Source organism: Callospermophilus lateralis, chromosome 8 (assembly GCF_048772815.1).
Source record: "Callospermophilus lateralis isolate mCalLat2 chromosome 8, mCalLat2.hap1, whole genome shotgun sequence".
Classification (NCBI taxonomy): Eukaryota; Metazoa; Chordata; class Mammalia; order Rodentia; family Sciuridae; genus Callospermophilus; species Callospermophilus lateralis.
The window spans coordinates 51903401-51923558 of NC_135312.1; the positions used below are offsets into that span (position 1 = coordinate 51903401).

General features: G+C 32.7%; 1 pseudogene; it reads right to left on the reverse strand.

Annotated features, from left to right (window-relative positions):
• Positions 1 to 7112: 7112 nt before the first annotated feature.
• Positions 7113 to 9704, reverse strand: LOC143405659 (UDP-glucuronosyltransferase 2B31-like; annotated as a pseudogene).
• Positions 9705 to 20158: the final 10454 nt, after the last annotated feature.

The window sequence follows — 20158 nt, forward strand, 5'->3', positions numbered from 1 at the left end:
AAAGTGGATCAAAGAATTTAATGTTGGATATAAAAGTTTGGAGCTTACAGGAAAAAATTGGGGAGACATTTTATGATGTAAGAAGAGGCAACAGTTTTCTGAATAGGACTACAAAGCTTGGGAAGTAAATGAAGAAGTGGCATATTGGATTAGATCAAATTTAAAAGCTTCTAAACAGCAAATGAAGCAACTGGGAGAAAAATAAGAACCTTCAAATAGGACAAAATTTTTCATATGTATTCATTTGATAGTGAATTAATATTCAGAATATATAAAGAAGTAAAAAAAAATGTTTGACCAAAGAACAAACCATGGAAACAACAAATGGGAAAAGGATCTGAATAGACTCTTCTAAAAAGAAGTTCAAATCACCAATGTAGGAAGAAAAGTGATGAACATCTTTAGCCATAAGGAATATACAAATCAATATACCTCATCCTGTCAGAGTGGCTGCTATCACAACAACAATAACAACAACAAAATAACAAATGCTGGCAAGGATCTGAAGAAGAAAGAACCCTTATGTGCTGTCGGCAGAATGCAACTTCCAACAGCAACTATGGAAAACAGTATGGGGTTCCAAAAAAAACACTAAAATTACAGCTATCTTATGACCCACTCCTAGACATACATTCAAAGGAATTGAAGTCAGTATATAAAAGAGATTCCTGAATGACTATCTTTATTACAGTACTATGCACAATAGCCAAGCTATGGAAACAGTATAGGTTTCTATTCACAGATGAAGGAATAAGGATAAGATAATATATCTATATCTACATCTATATCTATGCCTATAGATATATATTATATATCATCATATGGTTTTATATATTTATGATATATATATGGTGATACACACATATATCACACATATATCACATACATGTATAAGTTGTTATACACACACATAATTAGAATTTTATTTAGCTGTGAAGAAGAATAAAGTCATGTTCTTTGTAGAAAAATGAATGGAACTAGAGATCATCTTTTTATGGGAAATAATCCAGAGAGAAGACAAGTATCACATACCTTTTCTCATTATGGGAATTAAAATAAAAACCCTGAATATCAAAGAGGTATTGTTAAGACAGGGGAAGGTGGTTAGAGGAGAGAAGGAGGGGAAATTGTCAGGTGGGAGGATAGGATTAAAACACAGTACATGTACTCAAGGAAATGTCACAAAGAATTTCCTTAATTTATAGAAATAATGATTGAATATTTACATAAAATATATAAAGTGAAAGTAATTCTGTTCATATTCCGCATTATTTATATCTGTTTACCTGTTGATAGACACTTGGTTAGATTATAGTCTTGGCTATTGTGAAACATGTTAAAAGCAAAATGGCAGTGTTGATATTTCTTTCACAAGCAGGTTTCTTTCCATTTGTATATATGCCCAGAAAGAAACTGCTTACATCTCATAGTATTTCTATTTCATTCTTTTTGTAATACTTCAGTACTCTTTTCTGTAATGTATACTCTAACTTACATTCCTACAAACAATGTAAAAGCCTACTCTTTTCTCTGTATCTTTGCCAATACTACTTATTTTTGTCTTTCAATAGTGTTCACTATAACTGGAGTAAGATGAAATATCACTGTAGTTTGACTTGTGTTTTTCTAATAATTATTGATGGTGAGCTTTTTTGTTATATATTTGTGGACCACTTTTTATATCTCCTTTTTGAGAAATTTCTTTCTATTCCATTGTTTTTTCCTCTTTTTAATTGTTGCTGCTGGTGAGGTAATTCGGACCTTGATATATTGAGGATATCATTCCCTTGTTGGATGAATGGTTTGCAAGTGTTTTATCCAATTCCATATGTTTTCATTTAATTCTTTTGATTGTTTCCTTTGATGTTCTGTTTTTCAATTTTTATTTATGTTGCTTGTGCTTTTGGGTTAGAGTCAATAACCCTTTGCTGAGCGTTATGGTCTGAAATGTTTCTTCTGGTAGTTTTACAATTTGCATACTTACATTTATATCTTTAATATGTTTTGAGTTGATTATTTATTTGGTAAATAGTAGAAGTACAGTTATATTCTTCTATATTAAAATTAAGTTTTTCTTTCACCACTTGTTGGTCCCTATGTTGAAAGTCAAGTGACTATAAATTGGTGGACTGATTTTTTAGTTGTATATTCTGCTACAATGGTCCACTTATCAGATTTTATGCTAATTCTTTGCTGCTTCACTTTCTATAACTTAATATATTTTGAGGCAAAATATTATAATATTTCTCACTGTTTTTTTCAGAAGTATTATCTCTCCAAGTGTTTTTCATGGATCCAGGTAGTTTTTACTATATTTATATTATATTGGTTATTTCTGTGAAGGAGTTCCTCAGTATTTTGTTAAGTTTTGCTTTCTGACCTTAGATTGCTTTATATTTTGTGGACATTATACCAAATTGAATTCTTCTTATGAAGGTGAGCTGTCTTTACATTTTTGCATGTGACTCATTCAATTTATTTTATCAGTGTTTCAGAATTAACATTTTACTTTTTTTTACCTTTCATGGTAAATTTATTGCTAGCTAATTATTTTTCCGTAACTACTATAAATTGAATTTATTTCTTGATTTTTTAGGTAGCTTCTTATTGGTATTGATCATGAATCCAGTAACATTATCAAGAATGTTTTATCTATTATTTTTCATCCAAAAGGTTTCTGGTGAAATGAGAAGGGTTTTTTTTTCTATATAAGATTATGTGGACTCAAAACAGTAATAATTTGACTTCTTTCTTTCCTATTTGGATGAAATTTCTTTCTTTCTTTGATTAATTGTTCTGGGTTGGACTTCCAATATCATATTGAGTAAGAGTGATGAAAGTGAACATCCTTCTCTGGCTCCCAAATTTAAAGAAAAAATTTCAACTTTTCCTAATTCAATATCTTGTTATTTGTGCATCTGGAATATGTGTCTTTAGTTGTATTGAGGTATGTCCTTCTACTTGTGACTTGCTGACAGGATTTATTAAAATTTATTGAATACATTCTATTTCCTTTTATAACTAGTCTCTTTTACATGTTATTAACCACTTTTAATTCTGTGAATTGCTTATCTATCTACTTCACTGATTTGTACACAAAGCTGTTTAAATTTCTGATGATTGTAATATTTTTTTCACTATTTGATGAATATTACTCTTTTGTTCATATATAAGTTGCATGAAAACTAAGTCAGTCTTCATGATTTAACAGTATTTTTAACAACTTACTGTATTAGCTCTATTTGTATTATATATATATATATATATATATATATATATATATATATAATTATTAGATAAGATGTAAAAAGAATTCATCCAAACCTTTCCTATAATTTCTCTAATTTTTAAAAAAAAGTTTTCGTCACCTCAATTTTCTTTTTGGGTTTTTTTTTTTTTTTGGTCCGGGGATTGGATTCAGGGGAGCTTAAACACTGAGCCACATCCCCAGCCCTTTTTTGAATTTTCATTTAGAGACAAGATCTTGCTGAATTGCTTAGGGCCTCACTAAGTTGCTAAGGCTGGCTTTGAACTCACGATCCTCCTGTTTCAGCCTCCGGAGCCTCTGGATTACAGGCGTGCGCCATATTATGTAAAAATGTGGATGTGTAACCGATGTGATTCTGCAACTTGTATTTGGGGTAAAAAATGGGAGTTCATAACCCACTTGAATCAAATGTATGGAAGATGATATGTCATGAGCGTTGTAATGTTTTGAACAACCAATAAAAAAATAAATAAACAAAAGTTTTCTAAGGAGGTGAAAGACCTCTACAATGAAATGTGGACAACATTGAAGAAAGAAATTAAAGATCTCAAAAGATGGAAAGACTTCCCCTGTTCATTGATAGGCAGAATTAATATTATTAAAATGCCCTATAATCAAAAGCAATATATAGATATGGCTAATTCACCATGAGAACACCAATGACATTGTCCACAGAACTAGAAAAAAGCAGTTCTCTAATTAATTTAGAAGAATAAATAATCCAGAAAAGCCAGGGCAATTCTAAACCCAGAAAGTAATGTTGGAGGCATCAAAATATTTGACTTCAAATTATACTACGGAGCTATAGTAACAAAAGTCACATGGCACTGTTTTAAAACAGACACACAGGCCAGTGGTACAAAATAGAAGACACAGAGACAAACCCACAAATGTACAGATGTCTGATTCTTGACAAAATTGCCAAAAATACACTGGAGAATAGATTGATTATTTAGGAAATGATGCTGGGATCTGGTTATCCATGTGTAGAAGAATGAAACTAGCCCCCTAACTGTGACCCTACATAAAAATAAACCCCAAATGGATCAAAGACCTAGGAATTAGAAATTATGCAACTCCTAGAAGAAAACGAACGGTCAACACTCCAGTATATAGACACAGGAAATGACTTTCTCAATAGAATGATAAAGTTCAGAAAATCATGCTAAGAGTTAATAAATGGGAAGGCATCAAATTAAAAAGCTTCTGCACAGCAAAACAATTATAATTTTGAAGAGAAAGCATACAGAATGGAAGAAAGTCTTTGCTAGTTATATTTGACTAAGGATTAATATTTAGAATATATAAAGAATTTAAAAAACTTTACACCAAAAAAACAAACAACCAAATCAACAAATGGGCAAATGAATAAAAAAGATACTTCTCAAAAGAAGAAATATAAATAACCAAAAAAAAATGTGAAAAATATCTTTGATACATTTAATCTTCATGGAAATGCAAAGCAAAAGTATACTTGGATTTTATCTTATACCAGTCAGAATGGCAGTCATCAATAAAAAAAAAATAAAATGCTGGAAAGAATGTGAAGAAAACACTTTTACAATATTGGAGACATTGTAAACTAGTACTACCACTATGGAAATCAGTATAGAGGTTCCTCAAAAACGAGGCATGGAGCCATCATAAGACCCAGCTATACCACTTCTCAGTATTTATCATGAAGAATTAAAGTCATTTTATTACCCTGATACATGCATATCCATGTTTATATTTGTAGAAGCACAATTTACAATAGCCCAACTATGAAACTAGCTTAGGTGTCTGCCAGTGGATGAATGGATTTTACAAAAATTGTGGTTTTTATACATAATGGAATTTTATTCAGTCATAAAGAAAAATAAAATTATGCTATATGCATGAAAATGGATGAAACTAGAGATCATTATGTTAAACAAAATAAATAAGCCAAACTCAGAAGTCAAGTGTTTTATGTTTTCTCTCAGATGTGGAAGCTAGAGACAAAAAAGGAAAGATGGAGATCGATCTCATGAAAATCAGTGGAAGAGCCGAAGCGGAAAGCCTCCAAAGGGTGGAATGTGGGGTAAGAGGGGAAAAGTGTTGGGAAGTGATATTGGCCAAATTATATTGTTATATTGTGTCTTTGTTTGCATGTACAAATATGTCACAATAAATCCTATCAGTTTATAAAATTATAATGCACCAATAAAAAGTGGAAAAAGATGAAAACATGTTTTAGTATTTATTTTGAATTAATAACTTAAGATGGAGAATATTTCTTGTGAGGCTTGGTTGGTGGTCTTTATAACAAAAAAGATAACTAACTATTATGGTTTGGACTTGAGGTGTCCCCCAAAAGCTCACAGGAGAGACAATGGGAGATAGTTCAGAGGGGAAATGATTGGGTTATGAGAGTCCTAAGCCAAACAGTGAATTAATCACCTGATGGGATTAATTGAGTGGCAACTGAAGGCAGGTGGGGTGTGGCTGCAGGAGGCAGGTCATTGGGGTCATGGCTTTGGGGTACATATTTTGTATCTGGCAAGTGGAAGCTCTCTCTACCTCCTGATTATTATATTAGCTGCTTCTCTCCACCATACAATACCCCCATGATATTCTGCCTCACCTCCAGACTCAAGAAATGGAGCCAACCTTCTATGGAATAAAACATGAGTCCTCAAATAAACTTTTCCTCTTCTACAATAATTCTTGTAGGTCTTTTAGTCATAGTAGCAAACATGCTGACTAAACCACTAACTATTCCTGAATTTGGGACATTTTGATCATAAAAAGGTTTAGTGATGTTTTCCTTAAAGGACAGCATTTGGATTACTTGTGATTTTGTTTACCTATTTTCCAACCAACTTATGTAATTTTTATATTGTTTTCAATGTTACTGAATGTTATAATAGATAACATGCTGAGTTTTACAGGAAAAATATGAAGATTTTATTTTCAGTCATTCCAAATGATTTAGATCCTTTACTACTGTTATAGGTGATATGAGACAATAAGCTACTTAGGAAAAAGAAAAAAAAATAGACATGCTCTTCATAATTACAGATTATAGAATTTAAATATAACTGCAAACTGTCTACAAAAACTCATTACATTTCACATCATAACAGTAACAAATATTGGTAACATTGTGTCATATTTGAGTAAAGAATAAGAATTTAGCAAGTTTCTTTCCTGTTCCTGTTCTGTATTACCACAACCTAAAATTGAGACCTAATGTCTATTTTCAGAGCATGATTATGAGAGTGGCCAAACAGTTCAATTTATTTGATGGATTAAGAGTAAATAACTATAATGAGGTAATGAAACCAAATATTTCCTTCAATGACTCAATTGTGCTGTAGAAAGTAGATAGGAATCATTATGTTTCTAATCCTACAAAACATTTTATGGGGAAATGATTTAGCTGGAAAAAAGGAAAGTGTCTTTCTTCAGGAAAGTTAAATGTACAAAATTCTGTGCCTAAATGACAAGCAAGGCTGGGAATTTGAGAAACCATACTGATACTATGAGTGAATCCTTACTGTTTTTGTCTCAATGCATAATTGTAATTAAGTTTACTAAGTTTTTTTGGTATGAGTAATAAATTAAAACATTAAATTTCTACATAGGTTCATATAGTCATATAGTTTAATCTTCCACAGTGTTTGATCCCCCCCCGACCCGAGATGTTTATATCCCTTAACTAGGAATTAAATTTCTGGAAAAGAAACTTTGAGTTGATTAGGTAGGTTGTAAACATTTGTTTTTTTCACAGACAGAAAGGATTCTAGCATTGTAACATCTTATTGCTGGAGTAAACTGGAAGAGGCCCATCTGTCAGGACTCCAGGTTCAGGACTAATAAACTACTCCACTTTTTTCTTATTTCCTGTTTTAGCAAACTTCCGACAACAAAATAGACAGCATTTGGTGATGATGAATATCACAGTTGCCACACAGGCCAGCAGGAACCCAAGCACATCCAAAAAGTAGTACTGGAACCAGGAGAGGTCATGGGCAGCCACCGGAAGGTGTTTAGCTCCTTTGTGGCGCATGACAAACTCGATCCAGAAGACAGCTCGGTCCAGAGGCTTCACTGGCTGATCATGGTGAATTCTTGATAATCTCATAACATTATCTTTATGTCTATAGAACAAATCATAAGATACCAACATTTAAAACAAGTTAATTGGCCTAAAATTCCAAGTCCCTGAAAGGTTCTTTGAGTTTCACAAAACTAGGTCAAATAAGTGTCATAAAACAGCCATAGAAGTATTTTTTTTTTTTAAAATTCTGTTGTCTTGAGAAATTCAGCTTCTAAGATGGTGATTTATTTATTTAATTTCATTTCAAAGTTCAAATGTAATTAAAATGGTGATTGTATAGAATGGGTTTGAAGTCATTCAAGCTCCTTAAGTTGGAGATTTGTGTTGGACAAATATTTTCCAAAGTGAAATGGAAGGTCAGGTGGGAAAGGTAATATTACCTAGAGGACCAAGTGGAAGTACGCAATTTTCAGTGTGGTAAGTGATATGGTTAAACACTATTTGAAAATGATCATCTTGATGTTTTTGAAGAGATATTGTGTCATGTTGGGTGAAATGACTTCGATCAATTCTATTTTGCTCTTCTATTCTACCTGTTGCTGTGTATTTTCACTCAATACCCAGAAAGATCCTTTTTGATTAAACACATGTCAGCTTCTAATACTGATGTGACCAAAATTTTCATATGGCTCCCCATGTATTTAGATTAATATTCAGTTAAATATTTATATACTTGTTTCCTCAGTTAATTACTGCATGTTTGAACAATATATTATTTATTATTTTGTTTTTTAAAAATGTACTAAGTAGGTTTCATGGCATAAATATACATTCATAACTTAAGCTACATTTATCAGGTTCTACAAATTTTATATGCACTTGTATTTATTAATTTTTAAAATAATTTCTGAGTTATTACAAAAGTGTTCAAAATCATTTATTATTACACATTCTGTGTGTACTTTCTTCTTGTTATTTAGACTTGTTTACTCTTATTTAGTAGATGCACAAAATTTAGAATTGTATTGTTTGGATGGCTTATGAAATAATATTTGAATAATTATTACTATTTATTTTTAGAGATTATTTTGGACTATTTTGGTAATAGTAGTATAAGTAAAATAGCTTACATTGATTACGGCTTCATTGGGACTTGTCTTACATTTTCACTCATGGTTTTATTGTATACTTAAATTTATTATGTCTTATAAACAAGGTTTAGTTAGTTGAGTTAGTTTTAAAAATATGGTCATTGATAATAATTCTGGTTTTTATAATTAATGTAAGCATTAATACCGTCACAGTTGAATTAACTATTTAATTTTAGATTCATTTTCTGTTTTTCTGACCTATATTTCATTTCCATTCTATTTACTTCTTGATGCTTTAAAAGTACTATTCCATTGAATCTTATTACTATTTTGTTTTTGTTTATGCATTATTAAAATGTTCCTTTAGGTGATGTTTTCCTTATACAGTAATATTACCGATCATTGTGATGAATGTTGAATTGATTGTAGATATGCTAGGCACTTTGTACTTTACATTACATTTCCATTTGAATTGGGGAAATTTTGATAATTAAAGAGTTATTTAACTAAAATTAAACATTTTCATGCTTCAAAGTGCACTATGAAGAAATTGATGGATCCCTCTATAGTAGATGGATTTTCCACTTTGAAATGGAAGAGCATGTTTGCAAATCACCCAGTATCTCACTGTAAAACTTATTCCATCTCTTCTCATTAAATAATTTGAACCAAAAAATATAGAGCATATATTTTACCCGCTCAACAAATGTCATTTGATTGCTTAATCCTGAAAATATAACAGGTATATCGGAAGGAGAAAAAAGTAGTACCCTACAATACTTTTTAAATTTGTAACCAGGCGATAAGCAGAGACTGTAAACAAATGGTTTTTGAAGAATTTCAGTTAGCAGCTCACCACAGGGACAAATGGCATCTGAAAGAATGACATCAAACCTTGATTCTTGTAGTTTTGCCATAATTTTCTTGTTCAAAACTGCATCTATACACATAGTCTCTACTTAATCAGAAAACAGACTCATAATTTTTTGAAATCTTGAATATTTCCAAAATGGATTTTTCACTGTTTCATAAATAATTATAACAAGTGATTGAGTATAAAAATTCTCTATATATTCTCTTGAAAATGATGAAGCACAGTTCTCAAACTTAATGGCAGATGATTTGTCATCACCCACAAAAATGGAACCTGAAGGTCTCAAAATAGTCACCTCATGTACCCTTTGTGTGAGCTCCTCCAGTATTGTCTTCATATTGATCTAATGGCTGTATTCATTGCCCACACCAGCACCTTTCCACAACTTCCAGAACCAAAGTCTAACAGCTGTAACAGGAGCAGAACTACAGTCATTTTCACAGACATCCTGGGGAAATGCAAGGCTTCCTTTGACATTGAATTCCCTCTGCTCTTGCAAATATCCAAGAAGAAATCATTATTTGGTTAAAAAGTAACTTGTACACATAAAAATAAATACATAAGTGAACATTTAGTATACCTGGATGCCAAGTAGAAAAATCAAAGGTGACTTTGAAAAATCATTAGGTGACTTCCTGCTTGTGTATGTGTAATGACTCTTTCATGATTATACATGCTCTCCTGCAGTTAAGAATGGATTATCCTGCATGTGCAATACACCTATCTTATGTTAAAAGTTTTAGAATAGTGTGAGGAATGTTTGCAAGTGAGATGACTTGTTCCTATTGATTCCTTGGCTGGAACTAAAGTAAATACATAGTTGAATTAACATTTCTTATAGATCATTGTTTAACAGATTGTTTTTTAAGTAAAATCTTTGTTTGCCTATATTTTACATAGGATAAAACTCACCATTTTTAAGTATACACTTCAATTATTTAATTTCACAGTAGAATCTCAGAATTGTAAACCTCAGTTAACATTCAATGTAGAGGCATTTAACAATCCAAACATTCCCTGTACCTCTAACCATTCCATGTCCCTCATTCCTAGGTAACCTGTAATCAATTTCCTCTCTCTATGGATAAGCTTATTCTGATAGCATTTCAAATAATTATTATATAATATGTGGATTTTAATGATTGATTTCAACATTTTCAAATAATTGTCATGGGTTTTGATGATTTATATCAATACTTAAAATTATGTCACTTATAGATATTCCAACATGTGTCAGGACTTCATTCCTTTTCATGCTGTGACAGGGCATGAGCTATGCCACTGAACTGAGGCAACCATGGAAGTCCTTTCTCTCCTGATTTTTGTGGTCATGCTGGAAATATTTTATACATGTTGCTCAGAGTAGCAGACATACGTTTATTGAAGGAACAGTAAAAAGGAAATAGGGATGCTAAGGCAATTCTAGGTGACTTTGAACTATGCTGACCTGTTCTAGTTGCAACCTGCTCCTAAAAAGATTGTAAGGTTACAGGTAATTATCCTTATCTCCTTAAGTTTTGTAATCAGGTCTTTGTAAAGCTCATAAAATTCCACCTCTCCCTTCCCACAGGGTACCTTGTAGTCTTATTGGCATTTTGGACCTGCATTTCTCCTGCAGATAACAGCTTCTTTGCTAAGGAATATAGCATAATCTATTAAGTTAAACCAGCAGTTAAATATTGTCTGTGTGTGTAAAAATGAAAGCATGTGGGTATCAGCTCAATGGTCCTACTTTATAGAATTATTACCTTAAACTCCTATGCCCACTGTTAATGTTTGTGTGCTTCCTATCAAAGCCAAATAACAACTCATAGTGTAAAATATATCACATTTGTTTTTCATTCCTAAGTTTTTGCACACTAATTTTTTCCCAACCTTGGGCTATTATAAGTGATCTTATTTATTAATGCTTATTTAATAATTTTATTTGCACATGTTTTCATTTCTATATGGTATATAGGTTAAATTCAAATTCTTGGGTCTTTTGAAAACTCTGTTTATCCTTTGAGGGCCAGGATGACTCCTTCCTCTAACCAGCATTGAATGAGTGTTTTAATTTCCATTCTAACCAGCATTGAATGAGTGTTTTAATATCTCACATTATCGCTAACAGTTTATTATTAATTTTATTATAACTATGATATGAGTAATGTAGTCAGATATCTCAATATGGTTCTTTCTGAATTTCCTTGTACTACTGGTAATAATATTTTTCCAGGTGTTTGCATATGTTTTCATTGACATTTTGAAAATTTTTCTTGAAGATATGTCTATTCAGAGTTTTTGGTCATTTTTTATTTCGTGATATTCTTACTATTGAGTTGCTAACTTTCTTTATATATTCTTGATGAAAAATCCATTACCAGGTGTATGATTTGGAAATAATAGTCATTTTTTCATTTATTTTATTGATTGTGCTCTTTCATGTAGAAAAATTTTAAGTTTCATGAAGTCCAATTTTTCCATTGAAATTTATTTGTGCATTTGTACCACATATTACCAACTTCAGGGGCATAAATATTTAAATATTTATTTATTTAATTCTAATCAGCCCAAATATGTAGTTCTTTTATTGCATCTTTTGAAACTAGTCTTAAAAATTAGAATAAAGTCCTTGTTCCCTGGTGTTCAAGATTAAAAACCCGAGAAATGCCGAGGCAAGAAAACAAGTTTTATTTAAATGGTAGCACAGACACACACATACACACAGAGAGAGAGAGGGAGGAAGGGAGGGAGGGAGGGGGAGAGAGAGAGAGAGAGAGAGAGAGAGAGAGAGAAAGAGAGAGAGAGACACTTCCCACTTCCCAATAAGGAGGGGGTCTGGAGCTGGTGCCCAAGGGAGTAGAGGTGTTCTGTTCATATCTAGATTTTGGATTTCCATTCATCTCACACACCCTCCTTCTCTTATCTTGCCTGTAGGTTGACCAAAATGTGGAAATGACAGAGGCAGAAAAGGAACTACAGGGGATATTCACGTACAACTCCTTTCAATGAGGAACAATTCCTTTGAGACCAGGTAGTCTTGGAAATAGGCTGAGAAGAGGGGAAAGTATTCTGGATATTAGCATTTTATTTCCTTTTGAATTAGCTCTCATCTGCCTGATATAATAATTTATTTCCTACACTGTTGGGGGGTTTAACCCCCCACCCCCACTCCCCATTTCCTCCTGACCTGTGGGAAAGATGGGGAGGGCACGCCCGGACCAGGAGGAGCCAAGAAAGGAGAGGGCCGACTGATCACCCGCACCCAGGGCTCCCTCGCTGGAGGACAATCACACATGTCAGGGAGACCAGTCAAGGCAGGAGCTTGTTTATTGAGGAAGCACACACAGCTAATGTAATGCACAGGAGCCAATCAGGATAAAGGTCAGAGGGGAGGGGAGAGTCCACATGTGCACGCATTCCATGGTTTGTAAGGGAAGGCACGAGCTGTCCACGAGGGGCGGAAGAGTCTTGGACCTATCCTGGAGGGGGTCTCATTTTTTATCACAACCCATAGCACTGCCTCTTGGCTGATTGCCAGGCGCCATCTTAACTACATGTGGCCCCAGGACTGAGAAGCAGATTGCAGCCAGCAAGTAAGACTTTCTCTTTCCTGATGCAACATGCTCCACATGTTACAGTGTGCCCCTACATTACACTATCTCTGTATTGCCCTGTTTTCATTTTCCCCATCCCTCTGATTAAGGGAACCCTTACTGCTATAAGGGGAAATGGACAATGACCACCCTGATTGTTTCAGGCTGAGAGTTGGCGACATGGGGCAAGCAGTTCAGGTTTCCCTTTAATGAATGATTTGGGTTGTTTGAGGGGTCTGTTGTAAAATTCTGGTTTAAAAAGAACAGGTTGTCAAGTCATCTGGATATATGTGTTTCTATGAGAGAAATAAGACATGACTGCTGAAGTGAGATTAATACAAAATAAATGTTGCAGCATCTGGAACATGTGAATGAATATCACGATGATGAAATAAACCAGTAATTTTACACCTTCAGGGGTAAAACTAATTTTTTTTCCCCATGACTAGGCCAATGAAGTCATGGCCTCTATTTGAGAATTTCAATGTTCAAGGATATTTGTTATATTGCCAGAGTAATCCAGACTATGAACACAACACTTAGTTTTTATAATGTCACAGAGGTCCCCATAAGAGGTGCTAGTATCCTTGGAAGAACTCAAAGAGAGAGAAGAGTCAGATAAACAAAGGAGAAGTTAAATTCTGAAGAGAAATCCTGGAATCTTGGAGGTTGCATTGGGAAAACTACAACCATATAGGAGCAGAAAGGCATTTCAGAAAAATGTATGAAACAATCTGTAATAACAACCCAACCTCCCAGGCGGGGGCAGGCAAAACTGACATGCAAGCACCAGTTAAACTGGGAGAGAGCAGGCAACCCAAAATGATAGCCACAAACTAGTAATAATAAATGTAAAGGAAACTCAGAGTTCTTAAAATGTTTATATTCAGTACAAGGGTTTCATTTGAAAACGCCTTCTCCTGCATAAAAAGCTAGCCTGAGAGAAGAATTTAATATGATCCTCACCATCTCTTAGTGTGTTATAACCAGGAGCCACCTCTAGAAGGGGCCCATTGTTAAGAAGTAACTACTCTATGAATCAGAAAAACAAGGAACACTAGTAATTCTGGGTCCCTGTGGACACCCTGCTGCAATGACAGATTCAGAGAGAGTTACAAGGAACTGTCTTAGTAAAGGGGAGGGTCTTTCAAAAACTGTTCTAAGAATTTAACAAATGGGGACATGGTCTGTGTAAGGTTGGTGTCCTGTCCCTAACTCTCTCTGTTGATTAATGAAAACCTCATTTGTGGGGACCAGGTCTTAAAGGACTGAGACTAGTATTGACATATTACATGGTACCTGTAGATGTTTTCCCTTGAGTGCAGAATTCAGTAGTCTCCCAGCTTTCCCCACAATGCAGGGCTATGGCAGAGTTAGGGAAGTGGCAATACCCCCAAGTGCATTGTTGAATGTCTGCTTAGCACACATAATGCTGAAGTTCATAAGGACTAATAGTAGTTCTAGAGATGCATTCAAATCCATGGCAATCAACTGAGTTCCACAGCAGACAAGACACCAATGAGTAGCCTGGAAGAGAACATGTGGCCAGGCTCAGGTTATGTATACAACAATATGTTTGAAGGGAGCTCAGCAGTGGCCTAGTACCCCACCTCATGACCCATACCTAGTTAATTTCAAATAACAAAGGGCACCTGTTGAATTCAAGCACCTCAAGGGGAATATTTCCTTGATTTCTTTTTCTCTTTTCTTTTGCTACACACATTTTATTGTTTATTATGTTACTTTTTCATAGTTGTACCAGATTTTCATTAAACTTCAGTGAGGTATTTTCACTCATTCTCTATTGTCTTTTACTGTTTCATTTCCCCATCTTCTTTCTTTCTTAATTTTAGTTTTCTTAATTTTTAACATTTAGCTTTTTCTACAATGCTTCTGCTCCTTCACTTCTTAACTTTGTGAGTTTTTTCATTCTCAATGCATTACTAATTGTTTTCTATATATGTTTTGTTTTTATTTTGTGATTATAGTTTATAATTCTTTTATCTTTCTTATTAAATGCATTCCTAGATAATGATTTTTTAACACTATTGCAAATTGGATTAATTTCTTGATTTTTCAGGTAGTTTCTTATTGGTGTTTAGAAATACTAGCCACCATTGTATGTTCATTTTTTATCCACTAACATTATCAAGAGCACTTCATCTGTTCTTTTGCATTCAAAAGATTTCTGGTGGAGTGAGTAGGTTTTTCTCTACATAAGATCATGTGGAATCAAAATGTTGATAGTTTGACTTCTTTTTCAAGTTCAATGAAATTTTTTTCTTTGATTAATCATTCTGGGTTGAACTTCCAATATTATATTGGGTAAGAGTGGTGAAAGGTCATATCCTTTCTTCATTCCCAGACTTAGAGGAAAAAAATTGACTTTTTCCTATTCAATATCATGTTAACTGTGTGTTTTGAATATATGGCTTTAATTGTGTTGAGGTATGTTCCTTGCACTTATAATGTACTTACAGTATTTATTGAAATTTACTGAATTTTATTGAGTACCTTCAATTTCCATTTTCATTTTCCATTGTCAATTTTCCATTGTCCATTTTCATTTTCCATTGTCAATTTCCATTGTCATTTTTACATGTTAGTAGCCATTTTCACTTGTGTGAATTTCCTATCCATCTCCTTCATCTATTTGTATACATGACTATTCATATTTTTGTTTGGTGATTTATAATATTTATAACTATTTGATGAATACGAATCTTGGCCATATAACCAAAAGCAATATACAGATTCAGTGAAATCCCTATAAAAGTACCAATGGTATTCTTCACAGAACTAGAAAAAAAAAGAGTCCTAAAATTTATTTGGAATAATCAAAGACCTAGGATACCCAAAGTAATTCTGATCCCAGAAAATAATGCTAAAGGCAACACAATGTCTGACTTCAAATTATACTACAGAAGTATAGTAACAAAAATTGCACAGTATTAACATAAAACACATACACCATTGGTACAGAGATGAAGATACAGAGAATACCACACATATGTACAGTCATCTAATTCTTGAAAAGGTGCAAAAACTATACATTGGAGAAAATATTGCCTTTTCCAAAAATTTTGTTGGGAAAATGACTTATCCATGTGTGGAAGAATGAAATTATACCCCTTTGTCCCACCCTACACAAAAATTAACCACAAGTGGATAAAGGCCTAGGAATTAGACCAGAAACTATGGAACTCCTTCACCATATAGGCACAGGAAACAAGTTTCTCAATAGAAGCCCTAAAGCTCAGGAAATAATGCCAAGAGTTAATAAAGGTATCAAATTAGACAGCTTCTGCACACAACAAAGGAAACCATTAGAATTGTGAAAAGAGAACCTAGAGAATGGGAAAAAATCTTTGCTAGCTCTCTCTTTCTAGATACAGAAATTACTCAACAAAATGTACACCAAATAACCAAATTATTAAATCAGCAAATGAATTAAACATATACTTCTTAAAAGAAGACATGCAAATGACCAACAACAATGTGGAAAAAGAATGTTCGACATCTTTAATCTTCATGGAAAAGAAATAAAAACTTCACTGAGATTACATTTCAAACAAGTCAGAATGGTAGTCATCAATAATAAAAAAAATAATAAATACTGAATAAAATGTGTAAAAAAAGAAACAACTTTTCACTGTTGATGAGATTGTCAACTAGTACAACCATATGGATGTCAATATTGATGTTTCTCAAAGGCTAGGCATGAAACCATCATATTACCCAGCTATATAACTTCTTAATACTTACCCCAAAGAATTAAAGTCATCTTATTACAGTGATACCTTCATATTCATATTTTAAGCAGCACAATTCACAATAGCCAAATTATAGAACCAGCTTAGGTGCCTGCCAATGAATGAATAAAGAAAATATGGTGTATGTACATAATGAAGTGTTATTCAACCATAAAGAAAACATAAAATTATGTCATTTGCATGAAAATGGATGGAACTGGAGATAATTGTGTTATACAAAATAAGACAAACTCAGAAAATCAAGGGTTTTATGTTTTCTCTCATATGTGGAAGCTAGAGAGGAAAAGGAAAGACTGGTGTGAATCTCATGAAAATCAGTGGGAGATCAGGAGAGGGAAGGAACCAAAGGATCAGAGGAGACAAGGGTGGGAGAAAGTGCTGGGAAGTGATACTGGCCAACTTATATTGTCATATTGTGACTTTGTGTACATGTAAAAATATGTCATATCAAATGCTATCAGTTTGTATACTATAATGCATGAATAAAGAAGTGACAAAAGGATATAAAAATAGGTTTTAATATTTATTTTTAATTAATAACTTATGACAAAGATTGTTTCTTGTGAGGCTGGATGGTGGTCTTCATATCAAAAGAGAGAATTAACTGTTGTAGTTTGGATGTGAGACGTTCTCCAAAAGCTCACTTGAGAGACAATGTGAGATGGTTCAGAAGGGAAATGATTGGGTTGTGAGATCCTTAAGCCAACAGAATGTTCTTCCTCACCTGGAGCACAGAATAAATGAGCCAGTGAAAAAGCTGACTTAAAAAAGTAACTATTCCTCAGTTTTGGTCCACTTTGATAATAAAAATGTTCTGTGATGTTTTCTTTAAAGGACAGCCTTTGGACTACTTGTGGTTTTATTTATCTATATTCCACACAATTTATATAATTTTTATATTGCTTTCAGTGTTAGTGATTATTATAATAGATAACAAGCTGAGGTTTGAAGGAAAAGTATGAAGATTTTATTTTCAGTCATTCCAAATGATTTAGATTCCTTATTAGAGTTTATCGGTATGAATAATAAATTACACTATTAAATTTCTACATAGGTTCATATAGTTTATTCTTCCCCAATGTTTGATTTTTCTTTGACCTGAAACATTTATACTCCTTAACCAGGAATCAAAATTCTGGAAAGGAAACTGAGTTAATTATGGTACGTTGTGAAAATTTCTCACAACAGTAGGGAGTCTAGCATTGTAACAGCTTTTTGCTGGAATACACTAGAAAAAGTCCATCTGTTAGGACTTCCAGGTTCAGGCTGAATAAACTTCTCCTTTTTTATTTTTGCTTCTTTCCTCGTTTAGCAAACTTTTGGCAACAAAACAGACAGCTTTTAGTGATGATGAATATCACATTTGCCACACAGGCCAGCAGAAACACAACCACATCTAAAGAGTAGTACTGGAACCAGGAGAGGTCAGGAGCAAAAATCAAAGGTGTTTAGTTTCTTTGTGGCACATGACAAACTTGATCCAGATGATAGCTCAACTGGATGCTTATGGCGAATTATTGAAAATCTAACAGCATTCTCTTTATCTCTAAAGGACAATCATAAGACACCAATTTTAAAGCCAGTTAATTGGTCAAACTTTTCAAGTCTCTAAAATGTTCTTTGAGTTTATAAAAGTGGGTCAAATAAGTGCCATAGAACAGCCTTAAAAGTATTGTTTTTTGAACTGTTGTCTTGGGAAACCTGGCTTCTAAGTTAGAGGTTTATTTATTTCTTTACTTCCATTTCAAGTTAAATGTAATTAAAACAAAAATTGTGCTTGAAAAGAGTAAATTTAAAGTAGTACAATCTCTTTAAGTTGGAGATTTCTGGTGCATGAATATTTCCAAAGTTAAAATGGAATGTCAAGTGGGAAGCTTAATCTTTTCTAGAGACCAAGTCGTGGTAAACCATTCTCAGAGTGGTAAGTGAAATGGTTAAATACTATTTGAAAATGATCATCTTGACGTTTTTGAATAGGCATTTTGTCAGTGTGGGTGAAGTGACTTTTAACAATTATATTTCTTCTCTTATATTCTACCTTTTGCCAGAAAGATAATTTTTGATTAAACACACATGTCAGCTTTTGATACTAGTGTGACCAAAGTTTCCACATGGATCCTCATGTATTTAGATTAATATCCAGATGTGGTTATTTTAGTTAAATATTTTTTATTTGTTTCCTCACTTAAATCCTGTGTATCTGCACTATATATTATTTATGATTTCTACCTTTTCAAATGTACTGTCAAAAATAAACATTCATCACTTAAGTTACATTCATTATATTCTATCAGCCTAATGTGCACTTATATTTATTAAATTTTTATATTATTTATTTATTTATTTATTTTTATGTGATGCTGAGAATCGCCTTATGCATTATGCATGCGAGGAAAGCACTATACCACTGAGCAATCCTAGCCCATATTTATTAATTTTTAAAATAATTTATGTCTTATTGTAAAGATATTCAATATCATTTTATTATGTCAATAGATTCTGTGTATTCTTTTTTTTGTTCATTTAGACTTATTTACTTTGAAGTTTATTTAGTAGGTGCATAAAATTATAATGATATACTTTAAAATGACATCAAATAATATTGTAAAAATATTAATATTTAATTTTAGTTGTTATTTTGGAAAATAATGGTAATATTATTGGAGGTAAATTGCTTATTTTGGTTGTAGGTTCAGTAGGACTTTTCTTACTTTTTCACTCACAGCCTTCTTGTATACTTAAATTCAGCATGTCTTATAAACAGGTAGATAGTTAGTTTAAAAAAATATGGTCTTACATTCTTTGTCTGATAGTAATTCCAGTTTTTATATTAATGTAAACTTTAATATTTTCACAGTTGAATTCACCATTTTATTTTATATTCACTTACTGTTTTTCTCACCTGCATTATATTTCCATTCTATTCTTTCCTTGAATTTTAAAGTACTTTTCCACTGAAATTTATTACTATTTTTTTGTTCATGCATTGTTAAAGTGTTCCTTTAGGAGATGACTTTCTTACACAGTAAGATTATTGTAATAGTTGTAATGAATGTTGACTTGAATATAGATATACATGGCACAATGTTAACATTGTCACTTCCATTAGAATTAGGGGAATTTTGGTAACTAAAGAACTATTTAACTAAAATTAAATATTTAGATGATTCAAAATGCACTATGAAGAAATTAATCTGTCTATTCATAGTAGGTGGTTTTTCATTCTGCAATGGAAAAATATTTGCAAATCACATATCTCATAATGGACTTGTATCCTGTGTCTTGTTTTGGAAAAACATTGGGAAGAAATGAAAAAGAAGTAAGTACTTTTACAATTCTACTACCAGTTCTATATTATCATAACTTATAATTGATATCTTACATCCATTTCTAAAGACTGAATATGAGAATCAGTGTAACCAGATCATTAATTTTATGTGGTTAAAAGAAAACAGAATAAATGTGTACGTAGGAAACAGTATATTTATTATTTGACATACCTTTCTTGAAAATGACTTCAGCAAGAAGAAAATAAAAGTCTTATCAGGTC